Source organism: Neopsephotus bourkii, unplaced genomic scaffold (genome assembly GCF_033783945.1).
Source record: "Neopsephotus bourkii isolate Nb327-2 ecotype Australia unplaced genomic scaffold, CSIRO-AGI_Nbou_v1 NB_1433, whole genome shotgun sequence".
NCBI classification, from domain to species: Eukaryota; Metazoa; Chordata; class Aves; order Psittaciformes; family Psittacidae; genus Neopsephotus; species Neopsephotus bourkii.
In genome coordinates, this window is record NW_026901910.1 from 6,081,802 (window position 1) to 6,105,196 (window position 23,395).

The following is a 23,395-nucleotide window of genomic DNA, read 5'->3' on the forward strand; positions in this document are numbered from 1 at the left end:
ACAGAACCCAAAGCCATAAATCACACTGGCTTTGTTAACAGGCTTGGTGGACCTCAGGAAATAGAAAAGCCCCAAACTGGTGACAAACATCCCAAGGCCGGAGCTTGTTACACAGCTCTGCACAACTGTGTTTCAACCCCTGTTTACCAACACATCCTCAAGTAAGTCACTGACTTCTGCTCAGTACAAGGTAAATATTAGTCTAAATAATAAGGATGTGGCCATGTGTCTGGCCTAAAGAAGGACAGAACCGCTCCTCACAACCACCTATGGGAATGATGAGCAGCGGCTTAAACCATAGAATCCCAGCCTGATTTGGGTTGGAAGGGACCTTAAAGTTCATCCAGTTCCATGGGCAGGGACCCCTTCCACTGGAGCAGCTTGCTCCAAGCCCCTGTGTCCAACCTGGCCTTGAGCACTGCCAGGGATGGGGCAGCCACAGCTTCTCTGGGCACCCTGTGCCAGCGCCTCAGCACCCTCACAGGGAAGAGCTTCTGCCTAAGAGCTCAGCTCAGTCTCCCCTCGGGCATGTTCAAGCCATTCCCCTTGGCCTGTCCCTGCATCCCTTATTCAAAGCCCCGTCTCCAGGTTTCTTGTTGGCCCCTTTAAGCACTGAAAGCTGCTTTAAGGTCTCCCCAGAGCCTTGTCTCCTCCAGCCTGAACTTTAAAAGACTAAATAAAGACCATAACAAAACCATGGTTACTGCACACGCTCAGAGGAGCTTCTTCAACAGACCACCAGCACTTTCCACCACATTCTCCAGTTAAAATCTCTTACCTGGCCCTGTAGAACACACCAACTCATGGCCCAACCGTCTAGTCCAACCCTTGCTAGACATTTTACGGGAACGTATGTATTAGCAAACATAATCTGACTCAAAAAATACAGTTAGAGAAGAGTTTTAGTGGTTTCATTTAGGCTGTGTTGCTTCCACTTACCATGGGTTATCGATCTCTCTGGAGAAGAGTCAGCAGCCATAGCTGACATGCAGTCCCTCAGCCAGGGGTAATATACAACCCTGTTGGGAGCTGCAGTTAACTGATGAACCCATCTGGCAGGGGAGCTGGAGAAGTGATTGATTTACTCTTTGTCCTGGTACTTAGACTTTTCACCCTCAACAGGCCACGAAGCTTTGTTCATCATCTTCATCAATCACATGGGTAAATATCATTAAATCCACAGGCCATAGGCAGCACCATCATTTATATTTTTTGGCCTTTTTTCTTTTTTACACTTAGTTTTCAAAGTTTACCACCTCCTCTACCCATATTACTGAAAAACAGTGCTTACACCTCTCAGGGACTTGGTGAAATAGAGTCATTGAACCCTGATGAGACGGAACAATGCTGGGCTTTGGGCTCATACAATTACAGCCTGGTTTGGGTTGGAAGGGATCAACAATCCAGCTCATCCAGTTCCAGCCCCCTGCCACTAGAGCAGGTTGCTCCAAGCCCCTGTGTCCAACCTGGCCTTGAACACTGCCAGGGATGGGGCAGCCACAGCTTCTCTGGGCACCCTGTGCCAGCGCCTCAGCATCTTCAAAGGGAAGAACTTCTTCCTTATATCTAACCTGAACTTCCCCTGTTTAAACCCAAATTTTCAAGTTCCCCATCTCTCAATCCATTGGGGACACTCAGAGGAACAGTGTTCCCAATTATTGCAGAGATGCCTGGTTTGGTTCAGCTCATGAGAGCTGTGTGCTACTGGAACGCATTGAGGTTTTGCTGCAAGATTGACACAGGACACAGCATTTAAACCCACCAAAGCACCACCATGCAGGATTCGGCACAGTAATCCCTCAGAATTCAGTCAGAGCAGCAATGACCTACCCGTGCTGTTCATCTGACCCATAACATCCCAAGGACAACACTCTGCTGCATGGGTACTTCCAGTTCATCACAAGTCAATTCAAGCATTGACTTCTCCCTTAAGGCACTTTTCCCAAGTCTTTTATCCCGGTACATGAAGACAGGTGACACAAAACCCATTTAAAAGCATGGGCAGGTTTGAGGACATCCTCTTCAGGCTATTTCACATCCTGGCCAGTTCCTTCCAATTCCAGAGCTGTGTAAGCCCACCTTCTGCTTATCCTAGTGCTCTGACAAGGCCTCAGTCAAGGATGGATGGATGGATGGATGGATGGACGGACAACTGCTGACAAGTTCACTGCCTTCTTTCCTAGAAAGACCCTTCCTTAGAAAAGCTTAACAAAATAGGGGAAAACCCAGTGGAAAACAGCAGAGAAAGTGACTCAGGGAAATTCCATACAAGTTCAGGAAAGCCTGGAGTGAAAATCCACCTCTAACATGACTGAAAGGGCTCTGTGAAGGAACAGGTGCAGCAGCCAGCTTGTCAATTAAATCACTGAAGAAAGGTTGGAAGAGCCAAATGGAATCTCCACCTGCCATTACTTCCAGTGCAGAGGAAGGGCCAGGCATTCCAAAGGAGGGCCAGCACCGCAGCGATGGCTAAGCAGATGAATCATTTTATTAGCTTTAATTGCATTTCAATACCAACCCCATGTCTCCACGTGTGCAAAGTTGTCAGTTCACGTCCTGAATGGGCCAGGCTTGTTATCAGCAAGCCGTTTACAGCCCTTGGGCTGTGCAGTAATTAAAAAGGCTTTGTGCTGAGGCTCATTCATTAGCACACTGCTTCTTTAATCACTGCCTCTTCAGCCACCAGGACAATCTATAAATCTCCTCAAATATGAAATAATGAAGTGGAATGGTTCCATTTATTATAACGTAATAAGTCAGGATAATGGCGGGGTGGACAGGGTGGCACTGGAGCTGTCTCCTTGCCCAGTCTTCCCGTCTCATTACTGACAGTGACTGTGAATGAGTAGAGCAGAAGGGATTAGGCAAAGATGATGAACACACGGGACAGGGATCTTCCTGTCTCCTGCCATCTCACCCACCCAAAACCCAGCTTGCCACAGGTCACTGAGGATGATGTTAAAAGCCAGATGTGCTTTCTTGGCCTCAGAAGGAGAGAATTAGGTTTTGTCCCAAACCAGGTCTGAGAATTTGCTCTTTGATGCAGGCATAAGCTCCCAGCCCTAACTCAGTAGCATGGCGAAAGTCGACCTGCTTTGCAACCCAGTTTACCCATCTCCATCCTCATTTTCCCACTTTGTCTTCCTTAAACCTTGTTCCATCACTCCTGGAAAGAGCCAGGTTGAGCTGGATAGGGAAGTTCCAAGGAGCAGATGCTCCAGGGAACATCAACAAGCTACCAAAATCCATGTATTAACTCAACACAAAGCTTCGGGTTCTCCTCTCATGGCTCATCTCCCAGCAGCTGGGCTCTCAAGTCAAGCTGCCAAATACAATATGGCTGTAGTATTGTGTTAATTAAAAAGGGAGAAGGGTGAACGCTAACCTGGCTTCCCATTTCCTAAAGGAATGCATCAAGGACACCAGGGGAGGCCAAACGTGAAGATGCTGAGGGAAGAAACAAAACTGCCTCAAAAGCTACTGTAGAAGAGCTGCTGCAGCTCCCAAAGAAAGTGCACAACGAGAGCTGCCCATACAAAAGTTATCAAAAGCAAATCACAGTCTCACATAAAAGAGAAGCATTTTAAGAAAAAGCAGGATTTAGAAACAATATTGTAGTGTCTTCTGAAAAAATCACTTTCTCCCTGTCAAAAGATAGCACATAAGAAATACCCAGTCCACATTATAACAAGCTCTACAATTTGCTCCTTTCCTTTCAATGTCCTCCCTCTTCAGCCTTAGGAAGTCTTATGTGCTAACAGTTGTAAAATTAATGTGTCTATTAACATAATGGATACTGTGTGTTGATTTATCCAAGTTAAATTCATTCACCGGAAAGCCAACTGCGATGAATTGACTACAAGAACAAAAACTAAATCAAGAAAATTTCCCATTTCAACATTTCCTTTAAAATTGATGCCTCTCTGCAAGTCTTTCTTCATTTTAAATCTCAGGTTAGCATCAGTCAGGAGTTTTTCACATGGAATCTGACACAGCATGCACAGTTTGAACTGACCCAGCCCAACTTTGGTGGGAGGAGGTGCCCTGGCCTAGGGAAACACTCAAGGCTCTGATTTTGTGGTTCCCATGCATTATCAGAAGTACATTTAAAGCGGTGTTATAGCACGAGGAAATCATTTCTTTCCCCTGTGTTAGAAAGGCCTGAATGCACACACTGTTCAACCCCATGGATCTTTAATACCAGCAATTGACTAAGTGCTAATTTGTCAACATGACACCTTTCATCTCTAAGGTTCCCATAACACTTCATTTGCTCAAGAGTCACTTGTCCCACCACAATAAGATTTCAGATCATCCCTACAGCGCCTGAAGGAGGAGGTTTGGTTTCTTTCCCCCCCTTCCCAGAAGGGCTCCTCCAGGAGACAGGCCCCTAATTACTCCTCAAGTCAACAAATTAACCCTATCCCTGGCTACTCCATGAGTTTCAAGGTGCTTTGGAGAGGGAACAGCACACCAGGGTCCTTTACCATCAGAAAACTCTATTATATGGATCTTCAAAAAAGCTCATTACTACAAAGCTGTGAGCATTCAATCCCATTAATAAAACACATCAGTATCTAATTATAATATTAGGCACTTAAATTGCAGTTTTCATCTGCAGCTCTCAAAGTGTTTTACCATAGTAAATTAAGTCCCCCTAATTTGGGCTGGTCAGAGTTTGCCATTTGAAGCTTTTTCCTCAAGGAAAATGGGATGTTGTGTTTGAAAAGAAAAATGCAAAAAGCATCTGTTCATCCTCCCAACGTTCATTTCCTTCTGGTGAGGGATATGGAGGGGATTAAACTCACCCAAAATGGGGATGAAGAGGCAAAACACTGCCAAGAGAGGAAGTGCCATGAATCTATACACTGCTTTGGTCGTAAGAAATTGGTTTCATTGCAAGCTGCTCAGGATGTGTTTGCATGTCCCTCCCTCATCACACTGGGGGTCTCCAGCTCACACCGTCATACTGGGGATAAGCAAGACCAAAATGGATTACTGTATGAATAAAACCATCCCAAGCCCCATTCCTCTTCTCCAAAGGGCTCTTCAAACCTTCCTACCACCAGCTTCTGGGTGTGCGTGGGGTCTATTTGGTGTCTTCTTCCCTGCAATCTGCAACCTTGATTTGGATTGATAGGGATGAAGCCACGCTTATTGCAAGCTGACAGCGACACCGGGGCACGGCTGCCCTTGACTAGATCGAGGATGACAGCAGCTCCTCCAGAGTCACATCTAGGCCCACGCTGGAACAAATATGCTTCCAGCAGGCAACGAAGCTGAGTAAATCAGAGATGACAATAAAAGCATCGAGGAAATTGTCCGTCTGGGAGACAGAGCGCACCCGGCACACAAGGTTCAACTTTAATTTGTGAGGAGACCTGTGTGCTCGAGAGGTTATCGTATGAATACCAGTGTAAATGATATCACCATGGGCACCAAGCAGGTACCTACTAGCTGGTAAACACCAATCTTGGGTAATTCCAGTATTAAAAGCAACTGAAAGAGAAATCAGATCTCATTTTGCAGGGGTCTCAATGCCTGTTCTTAAAGTTCTCTTGCATTTGAGTTGACTGTGGCTTTTCTATGTTCAGCTGCTGTGCTGCTTCCAGGTTTATTACATTTACAACCAGAGGGAAAAGCTGGCTTGTTCTTTTTCCCAAAGAACCCCCAGAAGAAAGGCAAAGTTTCTTGGGCATCACTTGGACCACAGGATAGGAAAACATGGGGGTCCAGAAGACCCATTCCCCAAGTGCACACAAACCAAACGGATAGTGCTCCATGCACATGTTTATTCTAATAGATTTATTATGTGTATGATATGCCCACAAACACACACATCTTCAGATGCACATCTCTCCATGGGGAACTGACAGCAGTGAACAGATTTATTAGCAAATGCAATATTCCAGTAGGGATGGGTTAAGCTACTTGGTACTAAGGGATAAACACCACAGCAGCATCCATCTTTGGGCGCTAGAAGGTATCTTTGGCACTTGCATGCCAACATCCTCTTATTCACCCATTCTGGCGCTTGTCTGAAGAAGGCGCTTGGGTTTGACATCTCAGAGGAAAGAATGCTGAAAACACAACAGAAAATATTGATTTTCTGTCCCCTCTTAATGACCAAAAGCTCTTTTTCTCCAAAAAACACTTTTCAATCAGCTCTCATTAAAATTAAACCCTTTCTGTTGGATCTGGAGAGGTTTGAGGGCCTGTTCTCACACTTTTGATGACCACCTGGCTCATGAAATTATGACATCTCCAGGTTCCACTTGGTGCATAATGTGTAACGTTTTCCCATTGCAGCGGGTTAGAACTAGATGATCCTGAAGGTCCTTTCCAACCCAAACCATTCTGTGTGAATGGAGATTCTCCCTCATCACAGGTAAAAAAGGATTTAACAGTGCTCATCACAGATGCTCTCTGCAATGTCTGGGTAAAACCCCATTAAATCCGTCTCAGTTTTTACAAGGCAGGAGAAAGGAAGAGAAGGGCCACTGCCAGGCATAAACCACTACCATCTATTATGTAGCACAACAGGAGAAGAGGAGAGGCTACAGGGAGATTTTTCTTTTGGCACTTATTGTCTTCTAAACTCCTCAATCTATACAATATCTATGTTTGTAATCACTCGAAAATTTTCAATTAAATGTAAAAAACCAGAAACAAGTAAATCTATTCTCTCTTTTGACTGTTTTATTGATTAAAATGGATGCCTGAGCTGTGAGCACTGAACCATGAAAAGCAATCTGTCTTGGATGGGTAAGAGATCGTTAGGAAGTCATTGTGTTGAGGCAAGAATAACTGTGCGTGTACACACACATGCACGTGGTGCATGGGCATGGATGTTACAGTGGAAGATGCCATCTGCAATGAAGGAATAAAACCGGGTAGATGTGTTGGAATATCAGGTTGGAAGCAACCTGAGGTGTTCGTTTTTCACTGGACCTCATTTGCTAAGTCTCATCTTTCTCTTCAGCAGTAAAAACCCTTCCCCTCTGTTGCTATGGAACATAAAGAAGAGGTAAGAGAAGAAGAACATCAAGGTCTGCCATTTGTTACAAGCTCCAAGAGCAAGGAAAGCACTTCTTGGGTCATTAGGAGATTTTCAAGCTAAGGACAAGGAGACTCTGCAGCTGGAAGTTTCACCTTCCCCTATCAGCCATGTCCTTTCAGAGGGAAGTGAGGGACATTCAGTGAGTACTAGACATGGGGAGGAACACTTATTTTTGCTAGTTTGGGCAAGAATTAACCTCCAGCAAGGTAAAGCAGGGAAGAAAGTTCCCAAGTGAAGCTTTTCCATGAGCACTTACTCCAGGATTTCCAGCCTGCAGTGGATATATCTAATATTGGCTCTTAACAGCTACAGCAACAGATGGAGAATGCTTTGGTCTGCGTTGACAATACTCTTCCTTAAGCAAGACTGTCCTGATATCAACTCCATTTCATCTGAGCACCTTAAGTTGGAACTGAAATTAACCAAACATTGAGGCTGTTTGTTGTAACCCATCACCATCCTACACACTAAAAGCCTCGAGGACTTCAGCTCAGTGAATTCTCAGCCTTTGCAAGAAAAAGATCTTCTGTGTGGAAGCCTGTAGCCTGCTCATCTCTAGGCATCCTATTTCTACATCCACCCCAAGAGACGAGCCCTAGAGAGAGCTCAGTGTGGTTTGCACTTATGGGGTACCTTCCCCCCTGCTCCTTCTACTTTAAAGTACAAATAACATGTATGAATGGAGCTGAATAGGAAGGGATGTTTGAGGAATGCTCCCCATTTCTATGCTGTTTATTTGGGCATGGGGTAAACTATGAGACAGTGATTACATCTTGTGCTCAAGGCAGCCGCTGCCAGGGGGTCAGGATGGGGACGCACACACACAACAGATAAAGGAAATAGGAAAAGCCCTCAATGACACCAAATCAAACTGGAAGATAATGAAGTTTCAAGCCCCAAAACCGGCCAGGCCAAGAAAGGCATCACCAGGTTTTACAGAGTAGATGAGTCCTGCCATCTTCACCAGGCACTATCAGATAAAGGCAGCAGCAAACCAGCACATTGGATATGATCCACAGAGCCCCAGATGTTGCTTTAGGGTGGAGGAGGATGCAGCCATGAGGAGGCACTGAATGGGTTAGCATCTCTCAGATCCTTTAATATATTTTCCCTAATTAAGCTGTTCAGTTCGCTGGCTTAAAAAGCTGCCAATAGCTGCTACAAATTGATTTATCTTTTGATGAAGGTAAAACATGCTGGAAGAAATGAGAGGCAAACAACGTATGGGTTCGGAGGGATTAAATTACTTTGTCTTGTGTTAAGATTCAAACATATTCTGGAGGCAGAATGAGTCTTTTGCAAGCAAATTGTTTTTATACTATACATTCATTTCTGTGTAAACAGAAGTATACTAATTTACACATCCACCTACAACACCTGCTAGATAACAGAAGTATATACTTAAAAGCCAGATGAGATCCTGAGCTCTCCGTGGGGGCACACACACACACACAAATGAAAAGCAATCATCCTGCAACCCGCCTGGGGGGAAGGAAAAAGAAGCCTTCTGGAAACACAAGCCATCCATCCATAACAGATGTGGCCTAAAGCAGCCTCTACGTGAAGGGTCACAAACGACTAACACGGTGGATGTCAAGTCTTCAAACCTGCATTTCAATTCCCAAAGCATCGCTGCCTGCGAGCTGCAGTCCCCTTGTACTGCATGAGCTTAGAGTTCATCCCCTCCACTTCATTCTTTCGCGGGGTTTTTACTCATTCAGCAAGAAATAGTAAGTGAAGAGGGATAAATATTAGGAGTAAATCACAGCCAGCCTGCCAAGACTGAGAAATAGCAGCAGCCAGCACAGGATAATTTGCTTGATCTCAAATGAGAAGTTTCCCCAGTGGGATGGGACATTCTAACCCTGCTAAGTAAGAGAAGCGAGATGAGGAGATGGACTCTGCAGCTCCAATATCCCAGTGCATGAGGCCACAAGCACTGATGTCCCCACAAATACAGATCCTTCTCCTTTTCCCAGCTAAAGCCACGCTCACCTCACCTCTGCAGCAGCAATGAGATTTGTCTGTGTGCATGCTCTATCAAAACCAGCTTCTTCACATCACCTCCAGCATCAGCTTCTCCAAAGGGAGTTAAAGAGAGTTCAGCACAAGGGATGCAGCAATAGCCATGGGGGGGTTGCATTTATGAACTGTTATTCTCTGCACTCACTTTATCAGCTATTTTGGACACACTCATTCTCTACACAAGCACATGGCAGACATGTGAGAGCGGATAATTCACCCAGACAGGCAGTAAATACATCCCACCTCATTCTTCCTCCCAGCATAATGCACTTTCTTATGTCACCTGCCATGTAAATCAACACCTTGCAATGGATCCTAAGCTGCATTTTCTGGACTGATCTGAAAAGATAAAGAAACCAGCAGGAGGTCCAATAACCCCTTTTGTCACATGGATACTTCTTTCCTGGCCAATACCTGGAAGTTATTGAAGACATCTACCGAATTTATGGCTTCCCAGTAGAATTTCCCACTCTCTGATTTAGAGGAGCTCTAGATTTTCTTCGAGCTATACAAAAGGCATTTACATAAGTTTCTGTGCAACATCAGGAGGAGCTCATTCCTTCAGCCTATTTCTCTCTCACCATATGAGTACCCAACAACTACCCACCCCATGGTTACCGCAGCTCAACAACGCCGAGGTGGGCTAGAAAAGCCTCATGAAGCGCATGTGAGATTACACATCTGATTCCCCCCCAAGGCATCTTTTATTTAAATCTCCCTGCAAAACCAGCATCAAGTCAAGAACTGGGGTTGGTGACGCAGCTTTCCAAAGGAACAAAAGAAAGTGAGCCTGGAAGCGAACAGAAAAGCCTCCCTGGGAACTTTCCACGAGGAAAACATCTCTGTCTTCTCAATTTGGCGTTCAAACCGCTCGAGAATCTCTCTTTTTGTTCCTTGACTGTCTCCCTTAATCCTTTCCTCAGTCATTATTCAATATTTGGTTTTGTGACTACATTATTTAACTTGGCAGAGTGCTCTGGGACTCAGCTTGCATAAATGGCTCTATGCTGAAGAAGTGGAGGGGACCGTCACAAAGCAGGGAGAAGACAGCGTTGACAACAAAAAGGGACACCAAAGCTTCACCCATCAAACCTAAAACCCTCTCTGAGTGAAGCAGGTTGGCAGCCACTAAATCCAAGGGAATAAATCACCAAAGCCAACCCCCGTGTCAGTGGTTCCATGACGCAGGAAACTGAGCTGCGCTTTACAATCAAGGAGCACCTTCCCTGCTAATGTATGCTTGGAATTTACCATAATTATTTGTGCCACTGTTTGAACGTCCCTGCTGTCAATCTGGAAGTGGAGGGAGAAAAATACACACAAATTTAAAACACTCTTCTTCAGAGACAGGATTAAAGGGGGGGAATGATGCAAAAAAAAAAAAGCAGATCAATCTCCACGCAACCTCCTTTGTATTTTGTTGTGACAAGCCTGAATTTAAACAGCCTGCGAAATCAAAACAACAGGAGAACTATCAATAGGCATTAATTTAATCAAGAAACACCATTCTGCCATGCCAGGCCAACTTCAGCTTTCTATCCACGGCAGGAGCTGCTAACACCCCGCTGCCTGCCCCAGCCACCCGTGGTGACCACGGGGTCTTCTCAAAGCCTCCAAAAGCCCTCCCTCCAATTGCATTCCTCCCCGTGTACAAATCAAATTGGTGGTGATGCAGAACCCCGCTAGCACATCTCCATCTCTCCCCCCCACCCCCCCAAAAAAAAGGCTCGTTTTGCTGACAACCACATCCCGCTGCATCCTTATTGTCTACTGTGGAGCTTTCAAAGGACACGCAGATGAAAGGGTAAACATGTTAACAGAAACGATGCCTCCACCACACTTGACTTTGTCAAATCCCGTGCCCGCAGCACGACGCTTGGAAACAAGAATCTCATTAAGGAAGGGAGAGTTGAAAGGAGAAGCCCCTGCATACCAAGTGCAGGAATCAGATGGACTTGACCTTTCCAATGAATATACATTTTCTGACTGACTCTTCATGTCAGGGTAATTCAAACAGACACCTGCTAATTCACTTAAAAGGATAAAACTTGGATACTGGATGGAGTACAATGCAGCGTGATCCACGGGTGGTCCCAGCTCTTCACATGGTCCTGCCCTTGCCCCAGTTTCCTGAGGCACCCTCAAATCTTCTCCCCTCCTTGGGCTTTTATGTCTCCCTACCCACACAGAAGGCATTTCAAGTCCAGGGTTCATTAACAAGGTAGAATCTTCTGTGCTGGCACAGCTGGAAACCAAAATCTGATGGTCCTTAACACAAATTGGGTGATTAAATACATTGGACGGAAATTATGTGCCGCAATAACAGGATAGGAGAGGGAGACCTCCTTCCAAACAGGCTCCAGCCATGTAGACCCCATGCACAAGTTGAATGAACATGAACCCCATCTCGTAAGAGAGCTCCTTGTCTCTTGTACTGAGGACACATCTGGACACAGGACGCCAGATGTGGGTCAAATAGAGGGGGAGCAATCCCCTCCCTCGACCTTGTGGCCACACTCCTCCTGGTGTGAAGGGGTGTGAAGGATGCTGAAGCACTACAGCTGTGCAGCATCCTGGACTACACATCACAACCTACACCCACCCATTCCCATCAGCCTTCCCCTTCATAGCCATCCCCACCATGGAAACCCCAGAGGCACCACAAAGCCTCAGCAGCCCCAAGACCCCTGGACAAAGCTCTCCCTGCTCAGCTCCAAGTGTTCTGCTGCAGCCCCTGTGCCCAGCCAAGCTTGGCTCCTGCTTTCCCCTTGGCTGGCAGCACTGCACACTATGTCCACGGCCAGGGCAGCCGGGAGAGCCCTCATTAAGTTAATGGAGTGTTAATTCACTGGCAGACCGAGGGGACGGATCCGAGGCTCTGCCTCATTTGCTCAGTGGAAGTGGGCTATTAAAAGTAAGGGTGGCAGGCATCAGGATGGGAGGGGTGGTGGAGGATGCTCAAGGGATGGAAAGGGCTCCCTGGGGACATCTGGGACTGCACAGAGTGTGTTTTTAGAGTGTGAAGCAGTGATTGGCTCAGAAAGACCAGGAACAAACTGTCTGCACCAAGGATGACAGCAGAGCAACACCTAAAGGGACAAGGGCATACAGGGACAGGCCAAGGGGAATGGCTTGAACCTGCCAGAGGGGAGACTGAGATGAACTCATAGCCAGAAGCTCTTCCTTGTGAGGGTGCTGAGGTGCTGGCACAGGGTGCCCAGAGAAGCTGTGGCTGCCCCATCCCTGGCAGTGTTCAAGGCCAGGTTGGACACAGGGGCTTAGAGCAATCTGGTCCAGTGGAAGGTGTCTTTGCTCACAGCAGGGGTTGGGACTGGATGAGCTTTAAGGTCCCTTCCAACCCAGACCTTTCTATGATGATTCTATGGTTCTCCCCATCATCTTTATCTTCAGGGTTCAGCTGTAGCAGCCCTACCAGCACAGTCACCCAAGAGAAACCTCCCTTCCCACCTAGTGACCAAAAGCACTTGCCCCAGTTTGGAAAAGTGAAGCAACACCTATGTGTCCACACTGAGCTCCTCCCATCATAAAAATGCCACCTCCCTCCCAATAAGCACATTGCCACAGGGTGTTTCTATAGCAACAAGCATCTCCGATACAGCTGGCACCATGACTCCAGCACTGCTCTGCTGACATGGGGGACCGTGGTCCCACCGGCTCTTCCTGCTCTGCAGCTCCACGCAGGACTCCCAGGGCACAGTTCAGCCATTGAGAGGCTTTAAACCCAACCTTCCACTCTCTTCTGGGGTGGTCACAGCATCACAACCCATGTGGGTATCTCTGGAGAAGAGCACAGATGGGATGGACACAGTATCCCGCCTGCACCAAGCCCTGCAAGCTCCCATGCTCGAGAGCAGCAGCAGAGCTGGGGTCATCAGTCACAGATCCATGCTATAGGCAGCCTCAAATCCCAGCCCTACCTTCCCATCGATCTCTTCAGCTCTGTGAAATAAAGAAAAATGCTAGAGAAACACAAGCAAACGTCCCTGAGCAAGCTAAGAGGCAACCAAACAGGACCAGGAGCTGGCAGGCAATGCCTAGCTGAGAAATAAAACCCCAATTACAGACACAGCACCAATATCAACTTCAACATCAACCCCTGGGCCCACAGCTTGGGGGGTCCACAGCACCCAGCATCCTCTACTGTCTTCAGCTGCTGTATTGGAGGCTGCAGCAGGCAGGGGAGAGGATGGAGCTAGCAAAGATCTGTTTCTACATGGAGTAAATCTGTCCTCAAAGGTGGCAAGAAACAACACAGAGCACCTGAAATGTCTCCTCACCAACAATAATGACTTCCCAGAGCACTTCAAAGACCAAATCATAGAATGGTTTCAAGTTGGAAGGGAACTTAAAGATCTTTAATGTGGCCAGACAGCTCAATCCATGCTTCACGTCTATTTTCAACACATGTCTCCATTCAACGCATCCTTCCCTATCTCTCTCTCTTTTTAACCATCCTTTTAAAGTCTTTCCTGTCCAACTGGGAAAAAAACAATACAAACAAACAAAAAAAACCCTCTTTAAAAAGAAAAGGAATTTCTAAGCTTTAAATCCAGTTCTCCACTCTCCAATCCCCGGAAGATTCCTGCACAGCAAAGAAAGTGTTTAACCACTCTCCTTAAAATGATTTTATCTCCCACATTTCCAGAGCTTGTGTGATTAAGTCCTACCTCTAATTCCGCTTTCAGAGCCACAGCTGAATCTCTGCTTAAAGGAAACCAGTGTGGGCCATCTCCCTTAGGTGCAGGGGAGTGAAGCTGCATCCAAGAGGATATGGGGGAAGAGGTGGAGGTACCAAGGCAGCTCTGAGCATCCCTGGCTCATACTCTTTCCTTACCAGAGATAGAAACACCCTTTTTATGCAGCCTTCAAGCACTATTGAGCCTCCTTATAAGCAGGAATAGAGGGGAGGTAGTGCAGACGCAGGATGGACCAGCTCGCCAGCTCAGGTCATACCCCAAAACCACATCATCTCTGGCACATCTATGGCAGCAGGGAGAGGAAGAGCCTCAAACTAGCAAGGAAATGAGACCCAAAACTTCAGTTGGGAGAGTCAGGGCAGGAGACAGGCAGCACCAGCCTGAAAACCTGGTCACAGAGCACCCAAGCAACAGCTTTGGGTTCACACTGGGTATCTGCAAGATGAGATGTACTCCACTGCAACAGAGGACTCAGTGCAAGTGTGGGGTATGCAGGAAGGACCCTGGTGAATTAATCACACATTAATCACTCATTTACCCTCTTCTTGTTGTTATTGACCATTTACACCAAGTAGTGTCCTAGAGGAGAGTAAGAACCTGCCCTGCACCAAGGACCTTTATATCCCAGGTCAAGAAGGGATGCACCATCAGCAATGAGACTGTGAAGCAGATCTCCAAGGATCAAGGCACTGCAACAGCCAAGATCATTAACACAACAGTGTGGTCGCTCTCACCAGCATCAGATTTGGCCTTGGATTGGATGGGAAAACATCCCCTGACACTCATATTGCTGAAATTCCATGAGCAAACCGCACCAAATCAAGTCTCAAACCTTCCCCATCCCCTTGTTTGACACAGATGTTTATGCTGCCAAAAGCTATTTGTTTCTTGCGAGTCGCTATGAGCTACTGCTCATGAATAGAAATGCTTTATCAAAACCAGGTCGCATTTTGCACTGAAAACTCTAAAACAACTCTTTTCAGGGGGAGGCAGGTTGCCTTCTGTGAGAAAACCACAGAGAATGCTCCTTGGGAGTATTTCTGCTTCAAAAACCAGGAGGAAAATGTTATTTCAGGAATATCAGTCTATGATACGAGAACAAAAAGTCAACACCAACGCTTCTAAGTGTGGTTTCAAGTCAATTCATCACAGACACTCCCCTGTGAGCAAACCAAGGGACACCCACCACCCATCCCATGCTCATTGCCCAACCATGGGGAGGAGAAAGCAGCAAAACCAGTAACTGTGGAGCCCTGGGTCATTTATCTTGATTTCTCATAGCAACAATGGGCAAGGCTAAAAACCATCAGCTTCACTTTCTGGTATTGAATGTAGCACGAGGTAAAAGTGAGGGTGATGAGAGGGGCTGGAGCAGCTTTCTAAACCAGGCAAAGGGGGTTTCAGGCTGGTCCCTCCAAGCTGCTGTGCATCTATCAGCTTGGGATGGTTCATTGCTGCCATCATCCCTTGGGGTCAAGCACAACCCCAGAATTAAGAGACAAGCCTGTTGTTCTGCCTAAAAGCCTTTTCAATACAGCTTTGAAATCGTTGTGTCTGGTATAGTTGGATTGCTCTGGAAATGCCATTTATTGTCTCCTCATCCCTGGTAAACATTGCCATGCAGAAGAGACATTTCCCACCACCAGAGATCCAAAGGGCAATGATATGCCTGGCTAAATGAACAGGTAGATGTACTTTCATTAAACCCACCACATTTAAATTACTCGCAGATGAGACTGAAGACATCAGGTTAAAAACTTAATTGACTAAATCAACTGAGACGCCGAGGGCTGATTATATCATTTAAAATAAATGTAATATTGGCCATCAAAACGGGCACAATTTATTATTTCATATCAAAAGCCATTATTCAAGAAGCACAAACAATATCCTCTCAAAGCCCCGGTGGATTTAAGAGCATCTCCCTCCCTGCTTTCCTCTGATTGTTTTTCTTCCTCTGCAAACTAGGCTGGAAGAAACAAGCAGGAGCCCCCCCCAAGACTCCATGAAATCCTGCATCTTTCATAGCATCAACCAGGCTGGAAAAGACCTTTAAGAACATCATGTTACCCAGCAAAGGCTGTGCCCCTATGAGTTTTAAGGCTACAGGGGGCCAGGCACAACCACCCTACCCAGCCTCATGTGCACTTCAGGTTGGACCCTCTTGTTTCTGTATCACCCAACCAAAAAGTGTGCTTCACCTGGATTTTTCCTAGGGAAAACTCAACACCAGCACTTGGAGTGGTGGAAAACCCTCTCCACTCACCATAAATTATCCCCATCAAAACCCTATGGGGTTATCCAGGCTCTATCTGCCTCCAGCTTCACGCTTGAGCCACCAGCATCATGCCCATGTCAAGGGACAGGAGCTCAGTCCCCAGCTCAGCATCTTGTGGATGAGACAGCCCTAGGACATGACATCCACTCTTCAATTCCTAAAACTCATCCACCCAGAGGTCTAAACATCACCCCCTTCATGCTCTGAATGAGTATTAGACAAAAGCCTTGAAAACCCTTCGGAGAACAAGCCCTTTCCATGGAAATCCAGATCAGCTTGCAAATGATTTCCTAGCCTGGACTGGGAGCTCATTACAGCCTGGGTGTTATCAATTATGGATGGCTCTGGTGTCCCTCAAACCCAGGCTATGGTGCCTCAAGGAACTCTTTGCTCCATGCCTTCAAACCTCATCCCCTTCATCTCCTGCTCCCCACTGATGGGCAGGAGGAAGGACCCAACCCCAGCATCACTAAACCCCACTAAATGCAGGGGAAGGCAAGAGATAACCCCATCAGCCTCAATAACATGAAGAACATGCAAATCAGCCCCTGGGCTCTCAATTACACCAATTACATTATCATTACAAGCAAGGCCATCAAGGGTTTCTCAAAACCTATGGCTGTTCTTCAGGGATCTGTTGGGGAAAGGCTCCTCTACTGCAGGAAGAGCACATTTGTATGCATAGAGAGAGCACGGGCAAACCAGGGCTCACTGCTTGTAGCAGGGAGCATCCCTCACCACCCTTCCCTCATCCCTTCACCCACAGAGCCAGGTATGCAATTCAGCCAGCCATTCCCATAGGGAACAGGCTGTGGGCTCTTATCCACAGATCCCAATATCCCAAAGGATAACCCACACAACCTGGTATCCGCAATGGCTCACCCAGCTGCCACAGTGATCTTTTCCTAGGGACCTGCCAGATGAAGGGAGGATGATATGGAACAGGAGGGATGTATCATAACAAATCTCTTCCTAAATGCACTGTGCCAGCTACTAGGAAGAAAAGTAACTCTATCCCAACCAAAACCAGCAGGAAAAGGACAGCAGGAAAGCTCCTCATCACACGTGCTCCCAAAAAGCACCGTGCAATCAGTGTTAATGCAATTGAAAATATGGGGCCTCCTTTCCCAGACCCCTGGCAGCCAAGTATTGGGATCTGTACCTTTCCCATGCAGCCATCCCATTGGATGAAGTACATTTCCTGCCCCACTGAGTGTGCCCCACAGCAGGGCTGCGTTACAAACCCATTTAAAACAAAAGCTAAAAGACCCAACCAAAAGCACTTTAAGAGCAGGGTTTGCAGGCACGATGCTCTCCGTGTGCTGTGGTAAAGCAGCCTTCAGGAGCCTGAACCCAAAGCGGCCCTATGCACGGTCTGAAACACCTTCCAAACACACACACATGGCTCTTTAAACCCTCCCTGTCCCTCTGCAGGAGCGAGGCTGGTGACAAGAGGCAGCAGGAGGGAAGCTGGTTCAAGTGAGATGCTGCACATCTGGATGCTCCAATCTCAGCTTGCTGACATCATTCATCCAGGGGAAAAAACAGGCAGGAGGGTGCCCTGCAGCATGGAAACAAGGGTGCTGCCTCCCTGCCTGCTCCCCACTGCCTCAAAGGGGCTGGAAGCTGCGGGTGCTTTACAAAGGGAAGCTGGAGAAGTGTTAAGATTCCCAGCACGGCCTGGGAGGAGACATCCCCAGCATCCTGCTGCAGCACGAACCAGTGCTGCCAGGTTAATTCCCTTCCTCAGTTCATTCCAGCTTATTAAAGCCAGCAGGCACCCTGCAGAGGATTCATTACCTGTGTCACTTGAAGGCAAGGCTGGGCCTTAATGAGCCTAGCAACAGGGAAATGATGCTCCCATCACCACCTCTGGTAGCTGGGTGTGTGCTGGATATGGGAAACCCCACAGCCCCATTCCCAGTGGCAACGCTATAATAAACGAGTTTTCCAAGCTCCCAGCATTCATCCAGACATAATCCTGCTCCCATTTCCTCATCTATTCCTGCTTTTCACCAGCCCAGCTCAGCGCTTGCCTCACTTTTATATGCTGGGAGGTACTGGTAGAGGGCAAAAGGAAATGGATTTGGAGCTAGGTGAGTGAGCACGCTCCTAGCCAGTGATATGGCAGCTGCTGCAGTGCATCTTCATCCCTTTAAATAGTTCCCCCTGCAGAGCCAGGCTGGCTCTATAAAAGAGATCTCTCCTAATTAATCTGGTCCTTCTCCATCGCTGGTCAAACAGAGCTGGCAGGTAAAACATTGCAGGAGCTAACAGAGGATGGCAGGCTTGGGGTAGCGAGACAGAGAACAAGTGATGGACTTCAGCGCAAGGACCACACTCTACGCCTCCATTACCAGCCCTGGCTGGCATCTTCCAGCACCAGTCTGCCTTTTTCAGCTGGTTTCTAGCCCTTCCTCTCCTCATTTTCCACTGTTAGCCCTTTTTTTCTCACCGGGTGGCTATTTAATTTGTTGTATTCCCTGCTTTCCCTTTCATGAGCCAAAAAAACCCTCGCATCTGGGCTTTTATTTTTCGTCTCTCTCTCCTTTTGTTTCCAAAAATCTTTCTTTTTATAAGAAAAAAAAGGAAATAAAAAAGAATGGGAGGGAGGATGCTAAAGGAGGCAGGAGATTAAAGCAGCTTTTACTACAATCACCAGAGGAAGGATGCAAAGAGGAGCAGAGAGCGAGCATCAGATGCCACTTGCACCATGATTTCAGCCCTACACAGTTGATACGAGTCAGGAAGCAGAATCCAGGGCTTGTAGCAGAGCAAAAACATGGCCAAAAGCACTGTGCCACCCAAAAAAGCTGGGAGAGGAACACACTGGGGATGCCTGGGAATCACTTGCCTCCTGCATGGAGCTGGGTGATGTTATGACCTTACCTTCTGCCTTCCTCCCATTGCTTTTACATACAGCCATCATCTTCTGGAGCAGCTTTGCTCCAGCTCCTCACACTACCCTCTGAGGCCCTTTTTGCTCTCAGAAGCAGCATTTTGGCCCCCCCACACCTTGGACCACAAAGAAAATGTACCCATTCACACCAAAACACCTCATCTGCTCAAGCCCAAAGCAGGAGGAACATTGTCTGCATGAGACAGGATGTCTCCAGCATCATCTTTGCTGGTGATCAGAGGAACAGAGACAACACACAGAGCACAGGAGGGAAGGTTTGCAATTCAAACAGGGCCACATTCACCCCATGAGCCCCCCATCTCCTCAGGTGGTGCTGTGGGGCGTCACAGAGCTTACCTCAGGTACAGGGGGAAAAACCCAACCATGCACAACCTAACGCACCCAAAGCACATGCAGCCATCCTCACCAGCACTAACAGCAGGGCAGGATGGCTTTCCCAGCCTCCAAAAGGTTAAAGATGCCATCAGGAAATCAAAGTAGATGACACCTGCGTATCAGCATCATCCTACCTAGAAGGCTGCATGCCTGCCAGGATGCCCAAGGCAAACCTGCTTGCTACTGAGTGCTGTTTAATCCTTGCTGCTGGCCTTCATCCCTGGGCTTTTGCTTTCTCTCCTTACCCATCAGACTTTAAAGAGCACCCTGCAGCTCCAGTGATCGCTCTCCATTGCTGCAGAAGCAGGAGATGTTTGCTTTTAATGAGGTCTCCTATAGAGATGGGAGCAGTGCTTGAAGAGGGATGGATGTCACAGCTCTGCCAGGCTGGGACCACCGGAGGCATCAGCATCAGCTTCCACCACTGCATCCGTGCACATCTGGATGGCTTGGACACCTTTCCCTGCTCACTCCCTTTGCTTTCTAGCCTGGGGCTCCCTCTGCCTGCCACCATCCTGTGCATGATGCCTGCTGTCCCCAGGGCTGCTCCCTGGGTTTCTGTTGGGTATCTCAGCCACGCACTGTCCTGCCATGGCACAGGGATGGACCTTCTGCAATGCTGAGGTGTCTCCCTTCCAGCATCACTGGTACCTCCCTATGGATCCTCCTCCATAGGTGAAATAAGCCTCTGAGAACAACGGATCTCCTGCTCCAGAGCCACCGCAGGGATTTGTTGCCAGCTCTACTTTTAAAAGCACTGATGCTGTTATAAACACACCATGAGAACTAAATATCAATAGCAATTCCCTTGGCTAGGAAAGCCACAAAGGGTAACAGGCCCTCTGTATGGTTAGAGGTGAGGTACCAGCCTCATGGCAGGGCTTATCCCTCCTCCCTCTGCAAACCCAGTCTGGGGCTGTCCCCTCTCCATGATCAGAGTCGGAGCATCCCCAGCCCTGCAGCAAGCTAAAGGTGGGATGCGAATTTCAAAGTGCCTGCCAGCGGGATGTGAAGTTTCCAGGAGGGAGAACATGATGGATTCACCCGGAGCATCACAGGCACGGAGCAGAGGGTGACAACTTCTTCCCCATACATCCAGCTGTATTAAACATTTAAACTTGCCACATAGATCTAAAGGGCTGTTATTTATGTTTGCAAGGGCTGATCAATCACACGTGGCCCCAAAGGATGCCAGACCTTTAACTACTCTTCTCATTATGCCTGTTGTGCCCAAGCTGCTGAATATTTCATCCACATGGTTCCCAGGCAAAGCTGGAGTGGAATCTGATGTCCTGCTAGAGCACAGACCTGCCTTTGGCTTTTTATCAGCTCCTAATCAAGCACAGAGATGAAGGGAAGAAATAACTTTCCTTCTATCCTCCTTTCAAGGCAACAGATTGAGCCTTCTCCACACCTTGTGTGCTCCAGGGCACATCCAAAGAGCTGTGGATGCAGAAGGGAATGCCAGGGATTCTCCAGCCTGGACACACCGGGGACTGATATTGCAGTCGGGAGGATGAAGATGCTCCAAAGGGCTGGACTCGCATCCTGCAGAAGACACAACCAAGCACCCTCAAAGCCCCTGTTTGAGAGCCAGCGGCACTAAACACCTAAATCTCTGCCTGTTACATCTATTGGCATGCCCAAACTTGTCCCAACCTCCCCTACTTGGTCCTCATCGCTATCCCAATGGATGCAGGCAAAGGATGAGCATCAAGGACCAGCGTGCGCCATGCGGCTGGGAAGTGCTGGAGCTCCCCATGGGACAAAGCCCCTTTTCAGCTAAAGGCTGTATCATTCCAGCACGTCTCTTTTGTGCACCAGGGCTAATTGAATGGTGCTGGTGGTACTAAGGAGCCCTCACAATCCAAGGCCAGAGTCAGCTGAATCTCTGAAATCATGTAATTTTTTGCATGAGTGAGTGTGCAGATGTAAAAAAAGAAAAGGAAAAAGGCAGGGGGGGTGAGAATTAGACCCTTAAATGAATCCATTATTGACAGCGATGAATGGTTGGAGTTACAAAGCAGCCAACAGGGAATCGTCCCCCTCCAACCACACAGGGGACCAGATACATCCCCTGATCAAAGCTGAGCCCCCCGGGAGCAGAGGTTCTCTGTTAGACTTGCTTTGTGCAGGAGCAATAGGTTCATTAGCAGACCCAGAGCTCATTATGGAAATGAGGAGCTGGCTGTCACCCTTCCAGCCACGTTACCACATGGACTAAGGGGAAAAGGACTGGGAAGCAATTGGGAGAGGGGAAAGCTGAGACCTTCCTCCACCAATGCCACAGGGAGCTATTGCAGACCAAGATGCCTCTTCCAAGAGCTGCAGGAGCACACAGGTGCTGCTCCTTAGCACTGCTCCATACAATTCCTTTCCAGGGCTCCCAGTACAGCCACAGCCACCACTCCTATTCCCAAGTCGTGCCTTTGTCCCTTTGTATCTCAAGTGGATGGCGATGGTTCTGCATCTGAGCAAACACCACAGGCAGGAGTTCACCCGATTCACCCCCATCTCTCAGGCCTCGCAGCCAAAACCCAAACTTAAACCTACTGCTGAGGCTCTATAAGACCGCGGGTGCAGAGCATCGCAAGGGCACAACTAGGTAAGATTAATAAAGCCTGCATTGGATTGACAAGGACGAGGGAAAAGGGGACTAACTGGCTGTGGTTATTATTCCAGGCACACCAAACACCCACACCAGGAGGAGCAGAAAGAGTTTTCACAAGCACCACGGTCAGTTTTTAGCTCAAGACTTATGAATTTTATTCTTAGTGCGCTTTAATTGCCCTTATGAATTAAAAATGAACTCGCTCTGTGCTGTGTAAAGCGGCTGCATCCCCCCTGAAATACTGCACTTCAACTCCTAAACCCACTCCAATCACACACGCACACACTGGGAGCGCTGGAAATTGCCTTCCCAATTCCATTGCACCTCAGCCACACTTGGACGTGTTTTAAGTCACTGCTGGGCTGTACCGAGTGACATTAATGGAGTGTTTATGAGCTGTCTGATCAGCTTCCCACTGTCTTTATTACTGGACATCAGGGTCTCTGCAATGTCCCAATTAAACGGAATCAAAGAATACTTAATACACCATAAACTGGTGGCCTGGCCACTTGAACTGATTAACCAGCTGTTCCATGTATCTGGGTCCCTGTTAAGTGATGCTGCACAGTCCGTATTGCCCACACAGCTCCTATATCCTGGGAAGGTGGAGGGTTTCAATGGAGATTTCTAGGAGAGGCTGAGGGAAGAGCATGGGATCAGGATGGCAGACTCAGAGCCTTGTGTTTCAGCCCAAAACAGGATGGTGCAGAGAGACAGAACCGGGTATGTGAGGCATAATTCAAACTGGACATCAAGTCATTTTGTAGGTCTTGGTTTTAACCAGCTCCAGTGGAGGAAATAACCTGGATCACTGAATCCTTCCATCTTAACACCAACATCTTAAAACCTCCTGTCTTCAAACCAAGAGAAATAAAGAACCTGTAAAAACCCATTGGCAACCTAAGATCAGCTCAAAACACAAAGAAGGACCAGGACAACCTTTTTTAGCATTCACCTTAGCTTGGATGTAAGACACAAGTGCAAGATGAGGATGCTTCATCCCTGACAGTGTTCAGGGCCAGGTTGGATGGGGCTTGGAGCAACCTACTCTAGTGGAAGGTGTTGCTGCCTGTGGAATTGTATGAGCTTTAAGGCCCCTTCAACTCAAACCAGTCTGGGATTCCCTATGGAAAAGCATCACAGGACCTGGCCACGTGCTTCCTGCCCCCACAGGGATGCCACAGGTCTCCTTGCTCAGGTAGAGCTCTTCAACCTCCCTCCTCCCAGGTAGACTCATCACTGGCATCATCCCTCCCATCAGGACAGCACAGACCATCACATCCTCAATGCCAACGTTAGTCCTTCCAGGATGAGCAGCAGTCCCATGTCCCCTGCATGTCCCATGCACATCTGGGGACAGAGCAGGGATTTCCGAGCTGCAGGAGTGAAGATGCTCCTGCCGTCTTCA

General features: G+C 47.7%; 2 protein-coding genes across 2 annotated transcripts in view; both read right to left on the reverse strand.

Moving 5' to 3' along the window:
- The window catches only part of LOC133220461 (opioid-binding protein/cell adhesion molecule homolog), a 332,740-nt gene that overhangs the window by 301,744 nt on the left and 7,601 nt on the right, over positions 1-23,395 (reverse strand). The gene's annotated exons all lie outside the window — the stretch shown is intronic.
- Positions 12,436-23,395, reverse strand: part of IGSF9B (immunoglobulin superfamily member 9B) — a 72,813-nt gene continuing 61,853 nt past the window's right edge. Inside the window, exon 22 of the transcript XR_009727730.1 lies at positions 12,436-12,450. The gene's annotated coding sequence lies outside the window, so the exon portion shown is untranslated. The remainder of the gene's footprint in view (positions 12,451-23,395) is intronic.